Genomic DNA, 7,793 nt, shown 5'->3' on the forward strand with positions numbered 1-7,793 from the left:
TGTGTATGAGTGAACCATGCTGCCAGTCTTAATCCAGAAAAAGTGTGCCCCAGGTATCAAAAGTTTGAGACACACTGTATTAGAGATTACCATAAAAGCATATAACTACAATAGTTTAAAACTTAAAAGATTTCATTAGCCTCTTTTGTGCTTTGCATAGCTCCAAGCAGAAGCCCAACTTCTATAATAGGTTAAGGATGTGACACATCAGTGGCAAAAAGGGATGTCCTGGGGAGCATAGCTGGAGTGCTTTTGTGTAGATTTCTTCTAATGTTAGACCAAAATGGAAAGGTGAAGCTTAAATATAGAAACTTCCCTTGTGCACAATTTAATGGAACTATTAGACCCTTTGGACACAGCAGGTATGTATGCAGTACTGAGGTTCTCTTTAAAACATCCTGTCTGGCAGCCTCAAACCTGATACTTTGATGGGTAAGTGCAGAGAGTAACAGCACAGATCATTCATGCCAAATCAGGACCATACAGTGAGGAGGTTCAACAGCATAATTGTCCATCAAGTGCATCCTATTGTTCTTTTGGGGGTTTTCATTAGTTCAATGGCATAGAAATTATATGACATAAGGTGTGTCTTTTTCTGGCTGTTGATAGTAAAGACAGAAGCCATAGTAATGGAATCCAGAATCCATTTGGTGTATTTGTGGAGTGGGGGTTTTTTGTTTGTTTTCTTTTTTTTTTTATTTTGCAGGAACCCAAATTCTGGATCCATCCAGTGATAGCTCATCTCCTAGAATAATTTATAGCAGCCCTGGGACTCCTCTAGACCAGAGACAACCAAGGTCTAGTCAATGGAGCAGGAGCATCCAGTCCACAGAGCTCCCCACTGATCTGGAAATTTGGCAGCAGGGGAGTGGCAACAGTGTTAATTGCCAAAGCTCCCAGAGCTGCAGGAATTAACACTGGCGTTGCTCATTCTACTGCCAAATTTCCAGACCTGTGGGGAACCCCATGAGCCAGATGACACAACTTCATGCACCAAATCAAGGCCACAGACTGACTTGGCACTACTCATCCAGCCCACAACACCAGATGAGTTGAGTATCAGTGCTCTAAGCCAATGGTACCCAAACTTTTTCCCCTTCCGGCCAGATGGACAGTGCTCAGTCTGTTCATGTCCAAATCTGGCTGGTGGGCCAAATCTGACATGAGGGGTAGTGATGTGTAGCCTGATCCAGCCACATGGGCGGGGTGGAGGGGAGAAAGGGACATGGCCTGGTCTCAATCTGGCCATGTGGTAGGGGAGAAGGGGTGCAGCCTGGCCCTGATCCAGCTGCATGGAGCTTGGAAAGTTGGCAGTGGGAGAAAGGTGACAGTAATACTTGCCACTGCTCTCCTAGCACCAAATTTCCTGACCTGTGGAGAGCCCTGCAGGCCACATTTGTCCTGAGGGTCTGGAGTTGAACATCCCTGTTCTAGACAAGGCCAAAAATGTCCCAAGGGTCTATCTACTGGCCTCCAGTGTTCAAATGCAGTGTACTCTGGCTATACACTCCACTTCTTGATAACATCATTGGCATGTCCTTTATACCAGGGGTGTTAAACTCATCCAACCCCACAGGCCAGATGAATGGTGCAGAGCCAGCCCATGGAAGAGATTGTACCTACAGCCCAGCCCCATGTTCCAAATCCAGCATGTGTCCTAGAGCAGCTGGACTAGGACACATGCCAGAGGCGACGCATAGGGGGTGCATGCGCACCCCGACCATGGCGGTGCACCCCCTACAAAAAGGCTGCAGGTGGTCACCACTCACCACCCCCTCCCCTTTCCTCCCCCACCACCGGTGTCTGTGGGCGGTCAGCAGTCCCCACTGGCTGCTACCAACGCTGCTGGTGGCATCTGCAGGTGGTCGCTGACCCCTGGTCAACAGTCGCCACCCCCACCTCTGCCGCCAACAGCAAATACACTAGCATGGAGTTAAACATTGAGCACAAAAACTTGTGTTCTCAAAGTAACTATCTTTTCATTTGCATCAGTAACAAAGCATAAATTAATTTTAAGGTGCTTGCAAAAAATAGAAAAAGGCCTATGTAGTGTCTCTCTACAACGTCTTCCCTGGGGATCCATATCAGTTCTGGGGCTGCCAGCTGTCTTCAGTGAAAACACCAAATGAAAAGAAGGAAGCAACATAAACACTGAAAAAGGAAGTACTGTACCAAGAGAATGAAGAGTTTAGTCAATCCAAGTGAGATTGACTGATAGGGAGAAAAAACAAAGAAAGAATGTCACTCTCTAAATCCTGACCTGCATGGTGGAAGAAAGGCAAAGATGTTGGTGCATAATAATGCCGGATTTTAACAAGAACATTGACCTCATTATAGAAATAACCTGAGTTACCTGCAGTTGAGTTTAATTTGCTTAAGTGAGAACAGCCACATTGCAAAGAACAGATTGAATGTTATTAGTAGATGTTAACAGTTATGAACCCAAAAAGATGACAAAGCCAGGAGGGAAATACAAAGTTCCCGACTGAGGGAGTAACATAAGAGGAATGGGGGTGAGGAGGGGAACGTAACTAGGTTACAGAAAATACAGTGTTAGGCAACTAAGCCCAGGGGGTGGGGGAGGAGGTTCACAATGCTGAGAGAGAAAGAAGATAGATACGCACAAACCTGTACAATGGTCCACGATGGTGGAGGAAGTAGGTTGAAGAAAGTTTCTCAGTCCATATAGAGTCTCATCACAGGGGTCCTTTACAGGTGGAGTGTGGTGGTCCGTTGTTGATGATTCTTCTCAAAGTCCATCAGGTGCAGAGGTGGGTTCAGGCAGTCCCCTCTGGGTCTGGTCCAGTGGCGGTTGGTCTGGCGGGATTAGTGTACTGGCGGTGGCCCATGATATGTTCTACATAGATGTCATGGGACCAGGCTGCGTATCAGCTTAGCATACCGGCAGGAGACGCGGCAGGCATGCAGGATGCTCTCGTTGCTGGGGTCCCAGGTTCCAAGTGTTCCCACGATGAGCACGTCGACCATCACGTCGTAGCCATGGCCCCTCAGGATGTGGGCCAGTGGGGCTTACTTCTCCCATTTGCAAACCCAGGCGTCGGTGAAGGCTTGGTGCCTGTTCTCAAAGGGGATGGTCACGTCCATGATCACAATCTTCTTGGCCTCTTCATTCATGATGACGATGTCGGACAGCATCTGGCTCTCGCAGCCCAGGATGGTGAAGTTCACAGAGATCTCCTCCACTGCAGCCAGGATGGCCATCACCAGGCAGTCCTGGACAGTGTTGTGGTAGAGCTGCCAGGCTCTGGCATGTAAACTACAGCTGCACAGCACGTGGGTGAGGGTCTCTGCTGCGTAGCCACACCATTGGCACCTCTTGTCCCAATGGCCAAAGCAAACAGCCCCGTTCAGAGGCAGGCAGTTGAGGCGGCTGTGGTGGAGGAATCACCAGTCTACAAAGCATGTGAAGCTCCCGCTGGTCGGGTTTGGCCCTCAGGTTGCCAGCGTACTTGTTGGAGATGGCATCCTTCAGGAGCTGCTCCAGGAAGGTCCTCATGTGGGGACTCATGGTGATGTGGTCAGCGTGCAGGGCTGGTTGCAGGGAGACTTTCAGCTTGTGGTACTCCTCAGTCCAAGTCCAGGTGCAGCTGATGCAATTCCTGAGGCAGCACGTGGCATTGCGGGCTCGGCTCTGCAATGAGGCAAAGTCGCTGCTGTCTCTGTCAAACTCGCCCTCCAGTGAGCCGCTGAGGAAGGTGGCCAAGTCACGTCCAGTCAGTTGCCTCGCGATCCTCTTGAGGGTGGTCTCCTCGAGGGCGTTGGTGGTGATGATACTTGCCATCGGGTCAGGGCAGGTCAGGAGGTGGAAGGCATGGGTGACCACCGCAATGTCACAGAGGTCTTCCATGAAGGGGATGTTGGCACCTCCCTGCTGGTAGGGGACGTGCAGGATCTCATTGCTGGCCCTCAGTGGCAGGTGCAGCCACTTCTTTAGTAGCCACCAGATCTCAGTGTCTGCCTTCTTGAGGGGGGTCTTGGGGACCACCAAGCCTCTCAGGATGAATACAACACGAGTGATGAGGAAGGTGTTCACCACATCTGTCTTCTGCCAGGGGGCCAGCAGAGAGGAGTCCAGCTTGTGGGCATCCTGCATGATCCTGTTGATGGTCTCCTCCAGTGTCTGCCTGATTCAGTGGCCAGTGGGCATCCACAGGTGGCAGTAGGCCTCACTATCATGCAGGTGCCTCATCGCCTGGCCCTGGATCGTGAGTGTGGGTCCAGGACATGACTCTTCGGCTCTTCTGCCTGCCATTGATATGCAAGGAGGTGCCTTGGTGATGTTGAAGCACAGGCCTATCCACCTGGCCACCTCAGACATCATATCCAGCATCTGCTGCACCTGGGTGGCATCGTTGGCACGGAAAACGAGGTCCTGGCATAGGCCAGGATGCTCAACTTTTGGTTGTACAGGTTGAAGCTGCTGGGGCCGCCTGCCACGGCCTGAAGGAGTGGTTCCACAGCCAGGTTAAACATGATGGGGCTGAGAGGGCAGCCCTGTCTCACCCCTGACCAGATGGGGATCTCATTGGTCTCTCCATAGGTGGTGCAGACAGTTGTTGTGCACCCATCATAGAGATCTTGCACCAAGTCAACGACGCTGTCCAGCAGGCTGAGCTCACGAAGGATGCCGAGGTTGTGGCAGTGGGGCACAGAGCCAAAGGCACTGGAGATGTCCAGTCACACCACCGTGCACTGCTTCCTGGTCCTCCGGGCATTGTCCAAGGTCATCTGGAGGGTGAAGTTGTGTTCATAGCAGCCCTCCCCTGACTTAAAGCCCTTCTGGCTCTGGCTGATGGCCCCACTGGTCATTGCCCAGTCGGTGATGCAGGCCGCCAGGCAGCTGGTGTACAGCTTGGCAATGGTGGAGCACAGGGTGATGGGTCTCCAATTGCCTGGGTCAGTCGGGTCTTCCTCCTTGTGGATGAGGACTGTCATGGCTTCTCTAGGGTCACGTTTCTTTAGGAAACCATACCCGATGCCGTCCTTGTCGGGGCGGTGTCCCTGGTTTTCTTGAGGTGGGCTTCCACCTCCTGTGGCATGAAAGCATCCTCGAGCCCCTCTGCTTGGCGAATGGGGATCAGTGCTTCAATGGTCACAGGGCATGGGGTGGCAGCTTCTGCTGAGGGGTTGAAGACCCCACTGAAGTAGTTAAACAGAGTCTCCTGGGGGACTTGGCAGAAAGCCGAGGGTCCCTCCAGGATCTCTCTCAGCACCTTGGGACAGTTGGCCTGGTACAGCTTCTGGATCCAGGAGGCTGCTGCCAGGTTGTAGCGTTAGTGCATGGGTCGTCTCTGTGGCTGCGGTCTGTGGTCCTGTTGTGTTGCCGGTCTGTTGTTGCCCCCCCCACCCTGGCCAGGGCTGGCCGGGCGGCCGCCAAGAGCTCCTCTGTGAGCTGGGCCACCAAGGCATGAGGGCCTCAAAGGTGGTGGCCTGGGAGAGCTCCTCCAGCCAGAGCATTTGCCGTGGGGTGGGCATCCTCTGCTGAGGGGTAGGCTCCACCTCCGGAGGCCCTGGCACACTCAGGAGATGGGGGGCTTCCGGTGGTTCAATTCCTCCAGGCAGCTATGGGATCCCCAGAAGTTCAGGGGCATCAGCTGGCTCTAGGGGTTCAGGGGGAGGGTTGTCTGGTTGGGGCGTCATGTCTGGTTGGGGATCCCTAGGTGGAGGCCTGCGTGGTGGCATTGCTGGGGCGGGTCTCTCTGCTGGGAGGTCCCTGGAGGTCAGATCTGGTCTGGTGGGGTGGCCAGTCTGGTGGGCCTTCACACCATGGCCTGGGTCCGGCAGGCTGGGGTGGTAGACCTCACCAGCATGCTGGGTCTCCTCTCGGCTCTGTGGCCCTTGCATCCCTTCTGGTGGGTCTTCAGGAGTTTCAGGGCCTCGAACTCGGTGCTGCAGAGGACACAGTAGAAGGCTAGGCACAGCTGGTGGTGCCATAGATGTTTGTGCAAGTTATTGTGTGACCTGTATTGTCTCGGCTGGTGGCAGGTTGGGCAAAGCAGCTTCACAGGAAGAGGGAAGTGGAGGAACATGAGCACTGCCTCGTTTGCACCCTCACCTAGGTCATCCATCGGGGGGGTCCAGTGTCAGGGGGGTCTGGGGCTCCTCCACCAGAGAGGGAAGGTCCTTGGGAGGGTCCTCCTTGGGACCACCAGGGTCTGGGGGGCATCACCACTCAGGGCCTGCTATCATTGCCAAGCAGCTGTGGGTGTCTGGAGGGGTCTGCCATCACTCAGGGTGCTTTGCCATCATCCAGGGGGGTGGTATCCTCAGGATCTGGGGTCCTCCACTGGGAGGCAGCTCTCATCATCCAGGGTTCTGGACTCTGATAGTCTCACTGCATCTGGGGGTCTGCCGATGGCCGGGGGTCCGCCACTGCCCATCAGGGTCTTGACATCATGGGAGGGGTGCGTTGGGGTTTGTCATCAACTCAAGTTCACTGGTCTACCCCCCTGGGAGGGTCCTCTGTAACCTGCAGTCAGCAGTCTGCCATAGCTAGGGGTCTCCTGGCGTACCTTGAGCGTTCTTGTCAGTGGATCAGGGCGTCATTGGGACCTGGGGGTGTTTTGTCCATGTTCCATCCTCTGAGCACAGGCGTTTGCCTACTTCCATCTGGGGGGGGAGGCCCCTGGTTTTTGGCTACTGGCCCAAGTCGGGGTGTTCGCATTTTCGGGTCTGGCAAACTGTAAGACCCTTCGGCTACTCACCTGAGCAACGCAGTCACTTGTGCAACCAGCACTCTTTCGGACATACTGGGGGCACTGCCTTCCCTAGCCCATCAGAACTGACAAGAGCCCACGCTGCACCGGAGGGAAGAAAAGAGGGCTGCTAGTCCACTCCCTTTCTAAGACAATTGTTCAGGCAGTCTGCTGGACTAGGTTGGCACTGGTCCTGGAGGAAGTGCAATACCAGGCCAGGCGCAGGACAAAAGAAGCAGTTCTCTGTCTTTCCAGCAATTAAACTGATATCAACAGATTGAATTATATTAGTAGATGTTAAGAGTTACGAGTCCCAAAAGATGATAAAGCTAGTAGGGAAATACAGATTGCCTGAGAGGGATGGGGGTGAGGAGGGGACCCCAACTAGGTTACAGAAATTACAGTGTTAGCCAACTAAGTCCAGGGGTGGGAAAAGGGAGCACTACTGACCCTGGTGTGATTTGAACACACAGCCTTCTGATCTGGAGTCAGATGCGCTACCATTGCGCCACAGAGTCAGCTACACTTGAGCTGTGCCACAGATCTCTATAGAGCTGTACAAACTCTTTTTTTCTGCACTGCATAGTGTTTGTGCTTAGGTGCTGATGAATTTTTCTAATTCAAGCTCAACAGGGAAAGGTTACTGTTATCCTCTTGTTTCTTCTTATGGGCTGATCCAGTTGAACATATCCATTGTCACCTGTTTACACAGGAATGTGTGACAGCTTTACAAATATTGGGCACTTGTACACATGCAGTGCATGCATTTGTATAAACAGCGAAATGCGAGTCAGCATTGAGAAAATAGCAGCAGTGCACTTTTGAAATAAAGTCTGAATCAAGTCTGCTCCATGTGATCTCTGGCACATGGGAGAAGACAAATATATGTGTATAAATGCCCATGGGGCGTTTTTACATGTGCTCCAGGATGGGGAGTGGGGTCTTTTAATTAAAGTGGCTCTTGGGAGCCTCTCTTCTTAAAACACCCATACTGTCTCATGAACCCAGTGTCCCACGTTTCCAAGTGGAGGCAGGGGCACTTTAACTAAAACTCATTGAACGAGCTTTACTTAAAGC

The 7,793-nt window shown here is 52.7% G+C and overlaps 1 non-coding gene across 1 annotated transcript; it reads right to left on the bottom strand.

Moving 5' to 3' along the window:
- Positions 1-7,162: 7,162 nt before the first annotated feature.
- On the bottom strand, positions 7,163-7,234 carry TRNAW-CCA. The gene has a single exon. It is a non-coding gene; the product is annotated as a tRNA-Trp (tRNA).
- Positions 7,235-7,793: the final 559 nt, after the last annotated feature.

The sequence above is a fragment of the Gavialis gangeticus genome, unplaced genomic scaffold (genome assembly GCF_001723915.1).
Source record: "Gavialis gangeticus isolate Ggan-Ray unplaced genomic scaffold, GavGan_comp1, whole genome shotgun sequence".
Lineage (NCBI taxonomy): Eukaryota > Metazoa > Chordata > Crocodylia > Gavialidae > Gavialis > Gavialis gangeticus.